Raw genomic sequence first — 17,827 nt, forward strand, 5'->3', positions numbered from 1 at the left:
AACGAGTTGAGGTTCCTGAGGTGTGAGCTGTGAGCGATGAGGTAGAGGCTGCGCAGAACGCAGTAATTGTCTCGCGAGTTGAGGTTCCTGAGGCGCAAGGCTAAGGTGTTGAGGTGCTTGCTTTGAGGAGGGTTGAGGTCGCTGCAGCGAGAGCTGAGGAGTCTGACTCATGGATGGGAGAGGTTGTTGTACCTCAAGAGAGTGTTGCGTCACTGGTGGAACTGCAAGTGGAAGCGGAGGAAGAAAGGTATAAGCCTCCTGTTCCCATTGCTGAGGTTGCCTTAAGGAAGGCGGAGGGAGCTGCACACCACTGGAAACAGTCAACTCAGAACGTGGTAAGGTATCCTGAGGAGCCTCAACATCGTACGCCTGGCAGGCAGTACTGCGGTTAGGCGGAGCGATCGCAGGAGGAGGTGTAACCTTCTCAGCCTGACACTCACGCATCAAGACCGCAAGTTGTGACTGCATGGACTGCAGTAGAGTCAACTTGGGGTCTGCAGACACTAAGGTCTGCTGAGGTAAAGCCTTAACAGCAGAGATCTGTTGCGGCAGCACCTTACTCCTCTTAGGAGGAGTGCATTCAACTGATGACTGCGGCGAGTCAGAACTGATCCAATGACTGCAGCCAGGTTGAGCTCTTGAGGTCTGGACTCTGCGCTTGAGTGGTCTTGAGACCTGAGTCCAACGTTTCTTCCCTGACAATTCTTCAGCAGACGAGTAAAAGACGGGCTCAATCGTCTGCAGGTGGGAGTGACGGTCTCTAGAAGACACGCCCGCAACCACCGAGGATACTTCTGTGCGCCGATCAAGGCCTGCCGAACCCTTTTGCCCTTCGACATTGCTTCTCCCCTGGGCTTGGGAGCTTGCAAGAGGTCCCGGACTGGGAGGACGACTGGCACGCACAGAAGTACCCTCACGCACCACACTGACACTGACACTAGCACTTGGCACTGCACTGACACTAGCACTCGTCACAGCACTGGCACTAATACCACCCACTGCACTCTTGACCTTAAGTTCCTTGACTTCGGCCATAAGAGACTTATGATCACTAACCACTGACTCTACTTTGTCACCTAAAGCCTGAATGGCACGCAAAACAACAGACATATCAGGTTGAGGGCAAATAGTAGGTTAGGGGGTAGCCACTACAGGGGGAGCAAAAGGTAGGGGATCATGAGGTGAGGAAAAAAGTGAAGAGCGAGAAGAACTCCTCCTAACTCTCTCTCTCTCTAACTTGGTTGAATACTTAAGAAATCGGACAAAATCAAGTTCCGAAAGTCCGGCGCATTCCTCACATCGATCTTCTAACTGACAGGGCCTTTCCCTACAGTCAGAACAAGCGGTGTGAGGATCTACCGAGGCCTTCGGAATACGCCTATTACAAGACCTACATCGTCTATGGGGTGGGGCTTGTGAAATGTCAGACATCTTGAATCAAAAGAGTTAGCCAAGTGGGGATTCCAAATCAAGCAAAAAGATCGTTAACCGTTAATCAGGACTAAATAATAGCTATCTAAGCTAATATAGAAGTTTTCCAGTAAAGCGACAGCCGAAATCTGAGAGAAATACTTCACCAAAAGCCGTGAAAATACTCCAAGATCATAAGCGTATCCCAGAACGTCTTGCCGGAAGCACGACAGAGGAAAAATTGAGGAGGTGTCAACAAGAAGTACTGTAGTACCTGGCCACAGGTGGCGCTGGTGAGTACACCCCCTTCTAGTATTGTGATAGCTGGCGTATCCCTCCATAGAATTCTGTCGGGCAACGGAGTTGACAGCTACATGATTATCGGGTAAGTTTAATATTGAAAAAAATCAAATATAAATTTTAACTTATCTTTAAACTGGTGCCGGTAGAATCTCACATCTTCCATCCCTGTTATCAGCCTTGATTTAAATATGAATGATATAATCTTTTGCCATCGATGTTCCTTTAGCTTCCATCTCCTTTCCAAATTATTAGGGCAGTCGCGTTGCCCACTAGATAGTTTTCTGTTTACTGGCTACGGCTTTTGGATTCCATATTTGCAGGTAAATAAACACATCTGAAAGAAAAATAGAATATCTTTACTCAAAATGTTTTCACCTTCAGGTCATGCCCTAATTATTATTATTATTATTATTATTATTATTATTTGCTAAGCTATAACCCAAGTTGGAAAAGCAGGATGCTATAAGCCCAGGGGCTCCAACAGGGAAAATAGCCCAGTGAGGAAAGGAAACAAGGAAAAATAAAATATTTTAAGAAAAGTAGCTACATTAAAATATATATTTCCTATATAAACTATAAAAACTTTAACAAAACAAGAGGAAGAGAAATCAGATAGAACAGTGTGCCCGAGTGTATTTTTTAAGATAATACATTAGAATAACAAGCGTATTCAATTTAATCTTTAAAGATCAATATTAGACATATTTTGACCTTAAACTTGATCATGTTGTGATGTTCTTAACAAAACCCTTTACAGATAGAACAGTTTTAATAGCCAGAGTTCTTAAAAAACATGAAGACGACAAACTTCAGCTTGGATAATTTCCCGAAACTATAGTAGCAGCCAAGTATAATATGAGATTGGTACTTTCATATCCACCCTATTCTTTAAACAATGGTTTTATAAGTTCTATTCTTGATAAGGTTACCTGTATCGCCATTATATTGATAATATTGTGTTTAAATGATTAAAGATAAGATTAAAATCTAACAATTATATAGATAAATAGATTATTAAGTGATTGAGCTGTTCTATAGAGTAGCCTATTACTCACTCTCTCTCTCTCTCTCTCTCTCTCTCTCTCTCTCTCTCTCTCTCTCTCTCTCTCTCTCTCTCTCTCTCTCTCTCTCTCTCTGTTATTCTCGTTTAATTCCATAGATAAAAAACTTTGAAATAGTAGTTGTTCTCATGGAGGGACATGATTAATAATTAAACTACCAAGAAGCTGTTCACTAACAAAGAAACAAACACACTGACACAAACAAACATGCAAACAGGGGGGAAAACTTAACCTGCTTCCAACTTCCTTGGCGGAGGTAATAAATTAAACTAATGAATGAATTTAATGCGTAAATATTTCGTGGCGGAAAATTGTCCCTCATGTGGACGTGCACAGCGATAGGACAAAGATTGGACAGGATGCAAATTCTGTAAGAATTTCTACCACGAGGAGTTTGCCTTTGTAGATACTAAATGCAGTAATATAAATTTAGATAAAATGAAATGGCTTTGCCATGAGTGTGCAGATGAAGTTATAATTTCAATGGAAAAACAGGAACATGTCGAGATGAAAATCTCAAAAATGGAGGAAGAACTACAAAAGAGAAACTTCACAATACAACATGAAAAAATAATTGCTGAATTGGTGGCCTACTGGAAACGTCCCTGGCTGGTGACATGCCTGACTGGTGTTTGAGACCTGCTCAAACTCGTTAGTTTCTTGTAGTCTGCAATCTCGTCATCTTTGTGAGCCCAGCATGGGGAGATATACTGTAGGCCTACTTACTATGCCAGTAGCCATTGCCTAAACTTCCCTGGCCCTAGCATGGGTGAAGACAGGGTTAGGGCGTTAATCATATGTATATATGGTCAGTCTCTAGGTCATTGTCTAGCTCTAGGTCCTTGTCCTGCTAGCAAGGGCATTGTCATTAACCCTTGCCTGTCATTCATGAGTGGCCTTTATATCTTTAAACTGTTGACTCGGTGAATTCTACCCTGGCTACTGACAACAGCAAATGCTCTTACTGAGAAGATTGATAATCTAGCTAAGAATATTGAATCAATTAAGTTAACACTTCCAACACAACGGCCCAAAATAATGACAAAATGATATATGCTAAAAAAGTTAAGGAAAAACCTACGCGTAATTAAATCAACGCAGGTATCAATTAGAATCGAAGACAGGAAAAATAAGGTTGAAAAAACCGTGGTTGCAAGCACACCTTCATTAGGTGTAGGAGCTCCCCCACCCACCTCTCCAGTGCTCAGGGGATGGGTACGTGACACCCAACAAGACTCGCTTGTGAGACTAGAGTCTGTGCTTCCACGCATTAGCGCACTATGGGGAAAAGAAGTCTTGCTCATTCTTCCTCCCGTGAGAGGTTGACGAGCAGTCTTACTTTCTCCTAAACAAGGAGAGATTTGCTCACAAGGAAGCATAAAGGGCTGGATTGTTGCTACTTGCTGGTACGCAGGCAGAACAGCTGATTCTCTCTCATGAGAGCTTGAAAGAAGAAACTGGCTTCACAAAACGGCTAACGTTTTGTAGTGTCATATGGACATGCTGGAGAGGGGTGGGAGCTATCAACTGCCTAACCCCATTGTCGTCTAGTTTCGAAAAGCTATGCTCCAAAGAGTTAGAGTGAGGCATCAACAAATCGAACACACGCATGTGGAAGGCTCAGGGAGCAACCATTCTGGAGAGGGATACCCTGCTTGCGAACGAGACGGGCACTAATCACCTGGTGGAGAAGCTCCATGCATTGAACTCTGTGCACCCACAATATGCTGAGCAGGAATCAGCTGGGGGCAGGCATCATAAGCTGTAAGCTGCGAAATGTACCTGAAGCTAGTTTCTGGGTTCATCCCGAGAGGTACTTGTCTGCAACTGCTTACGCTTGTACGCCGAAGCAGGATGAATAAAGGGTGGAAGAGCAGAAGCAGATGTTATTATGGGTAGTGACACAACATGCTTCTCTGGTACGTGACCTCTAGTGTCTCTACGAAGAATACCAAGGTCATCCCCCTCCAGCAGCCATTCTTTGCATGGGGAATGCAAGACCCCTATGGAAGGCCACAGTTGATGCACCGCGTCAATAGAGAAAGACTCCTATACAGCCGAAGGTGGTGCCGCTTCTCCAGGGAAAGTGACAGAGTCCTCAAAACCGCAAGGTTGTCCAAGGGTCAAAGGGCCCCTATTCTTGCTTGATTGTTCTCGGAGGAGACCAATCGAGTAAAGTCAGAGTGACAGGAACAAGTAGATGGAGTAAGACAACGAAGGTTTCTTCGCCTTCAAGGATGAACTCAAAGGGGAAAAGTCCCCCTTGGCCTCCTTCTACTGTGCCTACCAAATCTCAGCCACTGGAAGGATGGCCACTCCCTACATGCCGCACAAGGACACTCTTGCATACAGGGGTGACCCCTGCATGCAAGACAAAGGACATGGGGATCAGTTTCCATGGCTAACATAAAGATGCCGTCGCACACCGAAGGCTTTTTAAACATTCTTAGCAAAGAAGACTGGGTCTCCATCGATTGCCTAAAACCTGCGTATCCCCTGCAATATATGTCTTTTTAGAGGGGGGCATGTACCACACGTGTTTCATTCATGCTTGTACAAATTGTTTTTTCTTTTATCTATTTATGGCTCTCCCCACACTGATAAAAGATCCGGTTTAAGCTTGCCTTTGTATGCAATCGTATGTTTAAACTTTGTGTCATTCATGCCTGGAACTGCTTGTATAAAAATCCGTTATCTGTTGAATAAAGGTTGCATTCACTTTGCCTCTCTCTTAACAACCACCTCGCACACTGTGCTTCATTTCTTGACTTGACTTGACAGGTATTTTCTTATCATATACCACTCCTACCGCCCTCCACTTCCCCCATTCTGCTTTTATCCTACTCTCAACTTCAGTCTCACATCCTCCCTTTTGCCTTATAGCAGATCCCACGTATCTAAATTGTTCTACATGTTTTACAACCGAACCTCGACTTTAATGTTTAGCTATCCTGTCCCTACCTTCCTTGCTGCTCACCATAACCTCAGTCTTACCCACAATTACCTTAAAGCCGATCCGCTCCAAAGTTTCCTGCCACTCTACAATCCTATCTATATGGCTTCATCCTTTTCAGGAGTAATCACCAAGTCATCTACATATAAAGGTTATGGGTGTCTGGTTTCAGTTCTAGTTCCATCAGAATAGATGCTTACCAGAACGTCAGCCGGGCAAGCCTAACCCCTCACTGCAGTACCCAACCACACCAGTGGTCTCTCTAGTAAACTGCTTAAACAAACGGTTCCGGGCTGGGATCGATCAGCCGTCATATGAATGCTAGGCAAACACCTTACCACAGTACTAGCAACTCTGTTCTCGTATGCTTTACAGATACAAAAATAATTAATGATCCCAGTGGGAGTACTTGGTTTTGGGGTTAGGTTTGGCAAAATAAATAATGTAATAAACCCTGCTCTAGCAGCAAATATAAATGAAACACCCAAAAACTAATTGATTGATACAAAGGTCGCCAATTATGTTCCCTGGGAAGCCAAATCTCCCAAATGTGAAAAATATAGAAAAAGACAGAAACAGAGACTTTAGCTAAGCATAACCACACTAACATTACTTATCCTAGGATTACAGGTCTTTCCCTTAACTTACCAATGGGTTTCAACTACCTGGAATAGCCCATCTGATCACAAAACTGTTTCACATTGGCCCATATAACAAATCTTAATTCATCCTTACCCAAGTCTAGGAGGTCGAAGACTAAGGTTTTTCCGTTGTTATGGGCCTGTTATTGGAGTCCACTTTCTATTGTTTGGTGAGGGTATAATGTAGTTGTTTCCAATTTGAAGTTGTGGAGCTGGGCATGCCTCTTATCTGTTGAAAAAGTATATTTGTATAACTATAACTGTCCAACATGAAAAAAATATTTGGTATAAAAATTGACGTTAAAGATACTTTTACTTGATGAATGAACATATATTTTGAGGGTATTAGTTAAAATATGACTTTTCTACTTCCCAATGGATGACATATCTTTATATCTGATCATAGGCTTTAGATGTTCTGAGTATATGCATCTGTATCAAGACCTAGAAAGAGTTCTGAGTGATTAACAGAGGTACTTATGCGAATCCCTGGCAAATTCTTTATCAGGGCTCCATTTTGAATTACCCACTCCAGCTTGATAAATGACAAATTCGGAGATAATTTGTATTTTTCCTAACCATACAAACCTTAGCTATTTATATAGGGTAGTACTTTCGGCGTAGCTGAATGACGAGCCATTAGATTTTTAACGAGGGTTAACTACCCCCTCGCTAGTTACCGACGGGGTAGGGGAGGGGTAGCTAGCTACCCCTCCCCCCTCACACACCGGTGAACTGATTCACTTCGCTTAGAGGTAGGACTTCATGGGGGACAGGGCTGGCGGGCAAGTATGTGTAAATAGCTAAGGTTTGTATAGTTAGGAAAAATACAAATTATCTCCGAATTTGTCATTTGTTCCGTAACCAAAATACAAACCACGCTATTTACATGGGGTGACTTAACCCTTAGGTAGGGTGGTAAGTCCCAGCTTTACTGGCTTTGGTTTTGCCCGGGGACTCAGGATCCGAGTGTGTAGCACTCGAGATAAGGAGTCCCTGCACCTCGCAAGTTCCTTGCTCTGCAAGGAACGTGCGGCCTACATAAGCTAGTGTGTGAAGGAAAGAAGTGTGACTCGTCCTAGGAAGTTGACCTGAAGTCCTTAAGATGGAAATCTACGCTAGGATGTTCAATACCACCTCGCCAGGGTATGGGGGATGCGACAGTATTATTTAATACTAGGAACACAAGGAAGCATGGTTTACCTGCAGTGGTTTGAGGTCAGCTGTGCAGAGAACCCAGGATGCTGCTTTCCCCAAGAGAGGGGAGGGTGAAGAAAAGAGTAAGGGCCAGACATACTTTTTCATTCATGCAGACTAAAACCAGGTAACAATCCCCTCAACCTTCTGCTACTTGTCCATTAAGGAGCCTGAGGTTAGACCAGCTGTTGTGTAGCCACCACAGGGCCGATAGAGAACGTATCGAGCCTCCTGTGGGTCACGTCCTGCAGGTAGTGGGCTGTGAAGGTCGTTTGACGCTTCCAGACCCCAGCTTGTAGAACCTGCGTCACTGAGAAGTTTCTCTTGAATGCCAGGGACGTAGCGATGCCTCTGACATTGTGTGCTCTCGGGCGACGTGACGGAGGAGGGTCTGGATTCAGGGAATGGTGGATGACCCTGCGAATCCAAGCTGAGATGGTGTTCTTAGTGACCCTCCTCTTTATCCTTCCTGTGCTCACAAACAGGGCTTGCACTCGAGGACGAACTGCAGCTGTTCTCTTAAGATAGAGCCTCAGACTCCTTACTGGGCACAATAGGAGATGGTCTGGGTCATCTGTTACAGAACGGAGACTCGAAATCCTGAAGGAGTCGAACCGTGGGTCCGGAACTCCAGGATTCTGAGTCTTAGCAACAAACTCAGGGACAAACCCGAACTTTACCTCCCCCCATCCCCTTGAATGGGCGACGTCGTACGAGAGACCATGAAGTTCACTGACTCGCTTGGCCGAGGCCAGAGCGAGCAGGAACACCGTCTTCCAAGTCAGCTGACGATCAGAAGCCTGGCGTAATGGTTCGAACGGAGGTCTCTTAAGAGACCTGTGGACACGAACCACGTTCCATGGAGGGGGTCTCACTTCCGACTGAGGGCAGGTAAGCTCGTAGCTTCGTATGAGTAGAGAAAGTTCCAGCGAGGAGGAAATGTCCATTCCTTTCAGCCTGAAGGCCAGGCTTAAGGCTGAGCGATAGCCTTTCACCGCCCAGACCGAAAGGCGCATTTCTTCCCGCAAATACACAAGAAACTCCGCTATTGCTGGAATAGTGGCATCGAGGGGAGAGATACCCCTTCCACGACACCAACCATAGAAGACTCTCCACTTCGCCTGGTAGACCCCTGCAGATGACTTTCGCAGGTGTCCAGACATCCTCTCCGCAACTTGTTGCGAAAAGCCTCTCTCTGTGAGGAGATGCTGGATACTCTCCAGGCATGAAGCCGAAGCGATGCTACGGCTTTGTGGAAGATGTTGCAGTGTGGTTGCTTGAGTAGCTCGTGTCGTGGAGGAAGCTCTCTCGGGAGTTCCGTCAGGAGCTGCAGAAGGTCCGGGAACCATCTGCATGATGCCATAGCGGAGCTATTAGGGTCATTGACAGGTTAACCGATAGTCTGGTCTTGTTGAGCACCCTTCTCATCAGACAGAACGGTGGGAAGGCGTAAACGTTGATGTTGTCCCACCGTTGTTGGAAGGCATCTTGCCAGAGTGCCTTGGGGTCCGGGACTGGGGAACAGTACAGAGGGAGCTTGAAGTTCAAGGCTGTCGCGAACAGGTCCACCGTCGGGGAACCCCACAAAGTCAGGACTTTGCAGGCTACTAGAGGATCCAAAGACCACTCGGTACTCACTATCTGCGATGCTCTGCTCAGACTGTCGGCGAGCACATTCCTCTTGCCCGGAATGAAGCGAGCCGATAGTGGAATAGAGTGGACTTCTGTCCATCTTAGTACCTCTACTGTTGTGAAAAGGTACCTCCCTGCTTGTTGATGTAAGCCACTACCGAGGTGTTGTCGCTCCTGACCACCCCGGAGTGAGCTGCCAGGATCTGTTGGAATTGTTGAAGTACCAGATATACGGCCTTCACTTCTAGCTGATTTATGTGGAGGCACTTTTCTGATTCTGACCATAGGCCTGAGATCCTGTGGTTCAGAACGTGGGCCCCCCACCCTTCTTTGAAGTGTCCGAAAACAGCATCAAATCCGGGGGGGAAGATGAGAAGATCCACTCCCTTTCGAAGGTTTCCGTCCGTCAGCCACCACTGAAGGTCCGTCCATTCCGCAGGACCCATAGGGACCTTAATGTCCGGGGAATCATAGCCTTGATTCCACCGGGACTTGAGCCGCCATTGCAGGGATCTCATCCTGAGGCGGCCGTTTGGAACCAGACGGGCTGAGGAGGAAAGGTGACCTAGGAGACGTAACCACGATTGGGCTGGAAGCTCCTCTCGTCTGAGGAAAGGATCTGCGACCCTCCTCAGCCTTGCTATCTTGTCGTCTGATGGAAAGGCTTTGTGGAGATTAGTGTCCAATATCATGCCTAGATATACCAGTCGTTGTGATGGAAGCAGAGAAGACTTCTCGAGATTTACCATGATCCCTAGATCTTGGCAAAGTCCCAGAAGCTTGTCTCGGTGTCGAAGAAGGGTCGACTCCGAGTCTGCCAGGATCAGCCAGTCGTCCAGATAACGGAGGAGATGGATGCCGATCCTGTGTGCCCACGAAGATATCAGGGTGAACACTCTGGTGAATACCTGGGGTGCTGTGGAGAGAACGAATCACAGCACCTTGAAGTGGTAGATCTTGTTGTCTAGGCCGAATCTCAAGTACTTCCTGGAAGACGGATGGAATGGGATCTGGAAGTACGCGTCCTTCAGATCCAGTGTACACATGAAGTCTTGCGGTCTCACTGCAAGTCTGACCGTGTCTGCTGTCTCCATGCTGAACGGAGTTTGTTTGAAAAATTTGTTCAGGGCTGAGAGGTCGATGATGGGTCTCCAGCTTCCAGACGCCTTCTTTACAAGAAAGAGTCGACTGAAGAAGCCTGTTGAGCTGTCGATGACCTCCTGGAGAGCATCCTTCTTGAGCATGGTCTCGACTTCTGCCCGAAGGGCTAGCCCCTTTACCAATCCCATGGCATAGGAGCTCAACGACACTGGATTCGCTGTAGGGGAGGAAGAGATGTTATGAACGGGACGCGATATCCCTGACTGATCATGGAGATCGTCCAGGAATTGGCCCCGAGTTGCTGCCACCTGAATGCGCAACTTTTCAGGCATCCCCCCACTGGTGGACATTCAGGGGGATTGCCAATCCTAGCGTTTGCGGCCTCGGCCGCTCCCTCTAGGATTCTTGCCTCCCCTGGAGGACTTTCCGCCCTTCTTGTCTTTGACAGGAAAGGGCTGCTGTTTGGACACCTTCGTCTTTGCTGCCGGTGCCGGTTTCATCAACTTTGACTGGCGATGTTGTTGGGGTGCTGGAGGTTTGTAGGGCTTAGATGTAAGAGCCCTTTGGAGGAGAGAATCGTGGTTCGATTTCCTCCACCTCTCAGCTGCCTGTTCCACATCCTTGGGCTCAAACAGGCTCTTTCCTAGGATGGAAGAGTTTCTGAGCTTGCAGACATCCAAGGCTGCGACCTTCGCGTGGAAACTCTCGGTCACCGCATCACGTCGTTTCAAGATCAAGTTTGCCCACAAGTTCGAAACTTGGTGGGCCAGAAACTCGATGGTACATGTGCCCGAGAGGAGGAAAGTCTCCAGGGCCTTCCTGGTGCTTTCCTTGGACAGATCCTCGGAACGCAGCAGGATGCCCAGAGACCCTAGCCAGACATCCAGCCACGAAGTGGCCTGCATGGCACACTTTGCGACCTTCTCCTGACTCAGGATCTCCATTGCCGAGAATGTCACCTGCCGGTTGGAGAGTCTCTCAAGAGAGACTCTCCTGGTAAGGTCTTCCACGAAGTGGTGGAGCGGGAGAGCTAAACAAGGCTCCTCCATGATCTCAAAGTACCTCCTCTGTTGGACACGAGGAGGTGAGAGGAGCTTGTTACCAGCTGAGGAACGGCTGGAGGAGGCGAGCTCCGAAAGCTGGCCCTCAACCTTATCTCTGGCACTCTTCACCCCTTGGGACCAAGGCAGAGCCGCACTGGCCTTAGAGGGTATTTGAGTGCCATAGAATTGGTCCAGGACCGTATCCTTGCCTTCCCGAGGAGCGGTCTCAGGGTCCTTGAACTTGTTGAGATGCCTCATCAAAGTCAGGACTTGCCAGAAGGCGTGCTCTGAATCGTGCTGCTCTCCTCCTGGTGAATTGGCAGCAAAGTCTCCTGTCCCCAACTGCTTTACTTGGGGGGGACACGTGGACATTCTCCTGGGGTCACGCTAGCTCTGGTCAAATCCTTGAAGCCGACTTCGGGACGGTCTTCGAGTCCTTCGGTTCCCTTCTAGGAGGGATGCAGGACTCCAGCAAAGAAGTCTGAGGGCTCTTCTCCGCCCCAGCATGCGACGGTTCTCCTACTCGTGGTGGGGTCTCTCCCATTGGTGCGGTGGGAGAAGGTCTCACCTCGGTAGATTCTCCTGAGGACGGAAAAGCTTCGTCCACAGGAGAAGGAGAGAATGTCTGAGGGGGGGAAGAAGCCTTCCTTACGGACTTCTTAGGAGCCAGTTTGACCCCAGGAGAAGTCACCACAAACTCTACTCCTCTCTTCCTCTTCAGTGGGGTCGTTGGTTTGAGACCAAAATCAGCGAGGGCAGGCTTAACAGCCTGGACGACAGCTCTGATAAGGGACCCAAACCAAGGCTGACGACTGACAGACGCAGTGTCAGAGACTCCCACTGGAGGGAAGGGGATCGGGCGATCCTTTGGAGTAGACACCATAGGGCCTGCCTGAAAGGAAGATGATGATGATTGGTGCCTAGACCTCTCTGAAGACTTCCCCTCCTCCTGCGAGCGTGCTGTTCTGCGCTTGCGGGGGGGGGGGATCGGGAAGATGATGACCTGGTTGTACAAGCTCCTGAAGACTCGCTCGGCTGCTCGCGCTGCGAAACCCGTCGGGAATCGCGCTTGGGGTCACGCTGGTGCTCGCGCGATGGAAAAATCGCAGGTTCCCGCGCGAGCGTGTGGAGATGAAAGTGCGGGCGCGCGTGGGGGCGAGGGGGCGCGAGGGCGCGAGGGCGCGTGTGCGCGCAGCCGTAAGGGCGAGCGTTGGCGGCCCGGCAAATGACGGTGCGCAGGCGAGCGGCGGCGCGTTGACAAGCGATGGCGCGTAGGGCGAGAAGGTGAGCGATCGCGCTCAGGAGAGATAGCGCGTGGGTGCGTAGGTGACCTTCGGTGAGCAGGATCGTGCGCACGCGGGTGCGCTGAAGAGTGCTTGTGCGCAGGCGATAGACTGCGCGGGCGCGCAGAAGATCGCTGGTGCGCAGAGCCAGCAGGTGTGGAAGCGCCTACCGGAGGCAGCTCGTGGGCGCGTGCAGGAGACTTTTCGTGAGCGTGTGGGCATGCAGTGTCTCTTCCAACTCTGGAAGTGCGCAAAGGCGAGTGCGCACGATGGCTCGCAGGCGAGGGCTGACGCGTGGACGAGTTCCGAGGTGATCGCGGGCGAGAAGGAGAAGGAAGTGTCTTCTTGCCTGCGCCTAAAACCAGGGATCGTGGGCGCGCGGGCGAACGATGGCGCGCAGGTTTGGCTGACGCGCAGGTGCGCGCTGACGCGCAGGAGAAGATCGCTGACGAGATGGAGATCGTGGGCGCGCAGGAGATCGTGGGCGAGCCTGGCGCGTGACAGGAACAGGGCGCGCAGATGTGCGCTGGCGAGTAGGAGATCGCTGGTGCACAGGAGATCGCTGGCGCGTAGGCGAGCGCTTGCGAGCAGGAGAGCGCTGGCGAACAGGAGCACGGAGACGAGCAGGAGAGCGCTGACGAGCAGGAGAGCACTGACGAGTTGACTCGGCCTCTGCTGCAGGAGATCGCTAATGCATAGGAAGGTCCTCAGCAACAGCATGAGAGCGCAGGAGAACGTGGGCGCGCAGGTGAAACCTAGCGCTGAAGAGACTTGCTCACATTGTGAGACAAGTCCTTCTGCCCCGAAGGGACCGGAGGCCGTTGGAAAACGGGGTGCGTGTGTGCCCACAGCGCTTCAGCTTCCAGGAACGGAGAAAGAAGATCCATAGGTCTGGCAGGCGTTGGAGATCACGTACGATCTGCAGAGAGGTCCAGAGATGCAGCTGCAACGGTCGACTCACGTTGAGGAGGAACCTCTGCGGGGGACGTCGAGGGTGAAGAACCGAAGAGGCGCCTCCTAACTCCCTTGTAGGGAGAAGGAAGACCTCTACGGCGGAGAGGAGGGCGAGCCTTGCGGCAAAGACGACCTCTAGGAGCAAGCACACCATCGTCGGTCCTCCGAAGAGGAGTCTCTGTCAGTGAACTCCCTCGAGGGGGAGAATCACTCGCAGGAGAGACCCTTGGACTCAGCTCCTCCCTCGAAGGATGTTCGGAGGGGGGAACTGAGCCTTCAGCCACATCAGCAACCAAGGCAGGGGTTTGACCCGACCCGTCGGAGGCCTGCCACAACAATGTCGACGATAGACAGAGGATCTACCTCCGCTATCACCGGCGACTGCTTGACAGCTGCTCCCAACTAGATCAAGTCAAACAGGGCTTCCCAGGAGGGCGAACCCTTAAGCCCCAAGGAAGCCCAAAGCTGTAAAAAGTCATCACTAGACACAGAGTTATTAACATCCTCCCCCGGAGGAGGAGGAGGAGCTGCCTCGCTATGGGAGGCAACTCCCTCTCCCGAACCCCGAGGTTGGTCAACAAAAGAATGGCCTACGCTACCACTCGCCGGCCTCTCACGAGAGACCGATCGAGTGGGAACTTCGGAGGAGGTTCGAGCAGCGGAGGAAGAGTCCTTGGAACCTTCCTTCTTCAAGGCAACCCTTGAAGGAGAAAGATCCTGCTTAGACTTCTTCTTCCGTCGCCGGGAAAACCTCTCCCACTGGGAGGTAAACCACTCCCTGCACTCACTGCAAACTTTGTCTCTATCACACCGTTGACCTCTGCAGTACGGACACAAGGTGTGAGGGTCCATCTCGACAGCCGACATAAAAGTCCCACAAGTGCGGTCGGGTAAGCCAGGGCACTTCCGCATGATAGAGGTAGAGGCCAACTTCTGAACACACACAAAGAAAAAACAAAAAAGATTAAGGCTGTCAATATGTGAGGGTGAGGTAGACATGTCTGACCGTCACCCAAGCCAAAAGCGAAGTGAATCAGTTCACCGGTGTGTGAGGGGGAAGAGGTAGCTAGCTACCCCTCCCATACCCCCTCGCTAACTAGCGAGGGGGTAGTTAACCTTCGTTAAAAATCTAAAGGCTCGTCATTCAGCTACGCCGAAAGTAATACCCCATGTAAGTAGCGTGATTTGTATTTCGGTTACGGAACAAAATACTTTTTCTTGAACACGAAGGTATTAATAATTATTAATTAATCCCCAAGTAAAATCATTGAGAAGGTTTGGTCTCCTACTTTGTCACCTTACATCTACACACCAGACATTTTTACCTCGCAAACTTTAATTTATTTAATTCAATTTGTCCCCAAAAAATGGTCTTACACTTAGCAATATTTTCCTGTAACTTCCAAACAATGAGACATACATTTAATCAAAGTTTGTTTTATCTAGTCAAGGTTATGGGTGATAAACTCATGCCTAAGGGAGATTTGAAGGAAATGATTCACTAAGCAAATTCTGCCTCACCTCCATATGAACCCTTTCCGTGAAAGTTCTTTTAACAGTTACCTTCATTGAATGGCTATAAGCCCACAAATTACCCTGAAACTCTAAATACTCATGACTTTCATCCGGTCAGGCATTGCACAGCTCAAGTGAACAATCCATGATATTGAGGAAACTTGTACGAATCAAAATCTTTGGCAAAACTCTTATGTTACATCCCACTCTCTTAAGGAACAAACTTGGCATAATACAGACATAGGGGAGCTTAAGACAAGGTTGTAAAAATGGGAAAACATGTGGAAACTTATTCACAGTTTAATTCTAATGGTTCTAACTGTTAGTTAATGACTACATCAGAGAAAAAATGCTTCCACAAGCAATTGTGATTACCAGTGAGCAATAAGATATCATTACCTCGTCAAACATCAATATAAAACTTTGGAAACGGCATTGCTACTCATATTGTTTATTGATTGATGAAAAAAAAAACGAAAAAAAAAAACTGTACACAATCACATCTTGTAAACTATTATTTACCATGGTATTAATGTATCATACCATTACACTTCTTACTACATATTGTATACTGTATATCTAAGCAAACTGCTCAACTTGACCATATCAATACTATATCGATTTCACTCACCACCAAAGCCAGTACCAGACCCGACAAGTAATAAACAAAATATCAATTTCTAAACTTTTTGTCTTAAGCATATTTCCTGTAAATGCAATATAATCCTGAATGGAGCCTTCTAAAACTAATCTGTTACTAACCTTTACTATATAATACTAGTTTACTTACACTTTAATAGCATATAAAATCTTACAAAACTGAACTGAGTAATGTTTAAGATCAGTTATAACTGTTTGTACCCTCCACCAATTAAGCCCAAGCTTCCTTTCTAAGTTAGGCTAAGACTTTTCACTTATCTTTGGCTAAAGCTGTAGATCAACTTAAGTGGGGGATCACACAAAGCCAAGAGGGAATTAAAGGAACCTGTAGGTTTGTTAGAGGAACGGAGGGATAAGGTGCATCCCTTATTTTCATTCTATATTCACTGCATAAAGTTAAAGCTCAAATATGACATTGTAGGATAGTGTAGGTAAGTTGAGTTAAGTTAAGGGTAGATTAGCTAAGGTAAGGTATGGTAAGGTATGGTATGGTATGGTAAGGTATGGTATGGGAAGGTAAGGTATGTTAACGTAAGGCAAGGGTATGTAAGGTAACGTAAGGGTAAGTTAGCTAAGATACGGGTACGTTAGCTAATGTAATGGTAGGTTAGTTAAGGTAAAGGTACGTTAGCTAAGGTATGGTAAGCGTACGTTAGCTTGGGTATGGTAAGGGTACATTAGCTAAGGTATGGTAAGGGTACATTAGCTAAGGTATGGTAAGGGTACGTTAGCTAAGGTATGGTAAGGGTAAGGAAGGTAGGAGTAGGTAAGGTGAAGTTAAGGTAAGGCCAAGTTAAATGATAGCAGGTAAGGTAAAGTGTGCATAGGTAAAGAATGGGTAGGTAAATTATGGATAGGAAAGGTAAGAGTAGGTAAGGTAAGTTAAGTGATGGTAGGTAAGGCATGGGACGAGTAGGTAAGGTAAGGTAAGTGAGGTTACGTAACTACAATATCAAAAGTCGAGTTTATTTTGTAAATTTTACATTCCTCATTTGGTTAAAGACTCTACTTTATTGCCTTTTTTAATCGAAATTCCAAGATACTTACACAAATCTATACTGTTAAGCCTACTCTGAGGGTAGGCCTAATGTAGCATGAAGCTAGATCTTGAAAAACAATTAGGCCTAGGCTATAAAATGCACTTTAATTAGGCTAGTTTCACACCAGACGTCCACTTTAACTAAAAAATCAATTGCATATCAATGAAGTTATTCGTATTACCTTCACAGTAATTGGAAATAGAAGAATTGCACAGCAGAGATAACACATATCGCCATTTTGTGTTGCCAGGGAAGAGTAACAGGAGACGGACGAGAGGTTTTACTCTCTCAAGCTTTCAGTAACCGTTTGCTTACACTCTCCAAAAGGTTCCAACAATATTCAGTCAAATTTAATGCTTTTTCACTTTATTCATTCCCCAATCTTAATCGTCTTATTTCATTAAAATCTGTATTAAAATGCTCGTATTAACTTGAACTACAACTAGCAGTAGTGAGGTTTATAGTAGCAGAATAAATTAGTGTTATTGAAAGATATATAGAAAGACTTCGAAAGAAGAGAGAGGAGGAGATTTTTTTTTATGGTAGACCACAACCAAACCTCAACGAAATTGACGAAAATAGTAATATTTTTTTTCTAAATGATATAACTTGATGATAACATTATTAGCATTTTCACTAACTATATATTTCATCTCATTTTCTATATGTTGACTAAGTATGATACATTATAACTTCCGTTACTATACTTTTTATATAAACAAGAATCTTCTCTCTCTCTCTCTCTCTCTCTCTCTCTCTCTCTCTCTCTCTATATATATATATATATATATATATATATATATATATATATATATATATATATATATATATATATACATTTCAATAATAATAATAATTTATTCTACTATCAACATTGCTATTTTTAGTTCTAGTTCTAGTACAGAGAGAGAGAGAGAGAGAGAGAGAGAGAGAGAGAGAGAGAGAGCTCTTTGGGTGGTTATTCTTCAAAATAATGACTTTATATCAGTAGCTTATATGTCTTCACTCAAAGTTCTATAGGATACTAAAATAGC

The 17,827-nt window shown here is 46.8% G+C and overlaps 1 long non-coding RNA gene across 1 annotated transcript; it reads right to left on the minus strand.

Annotated features, from left to right (window-relative positions):
• Nucleotides 1–1,816: 1,816 nt before the first annotated feature.
• On the minus strand, nt 1,817–17,092 carry LOC137654905 (uncharacterized). Its single transcript, XR_011046737.1, has 3 exons — nt 16,975–17,092; nt 6,463–6,597; nt 1,817–2,047 (listed from the first exon to the last, which is right to left on the minus strand). It is a non-coding gene; the product is annotated as an uncharacterized lncRNA (long non-coding RNA).
• Between the last annotated feature and the right edge of the window lie 735 nt (nt 17,093–17,827).

This window comes from Palaemon carinicauda, chromosome 16, assembly GCF_036898095.1.
Source record: "Palaemon carinicauda isolate YSFRI2023 chromosome 16, ASM3689809v2, whole genome shotgun sequence".
NCBI classification, from domain to species: Eukaryota; Metazoa; Arthropoda; class Malacostraca; order Decapoda; family Palaemonidae; genus Palaemon; species Palaemon carinicauda.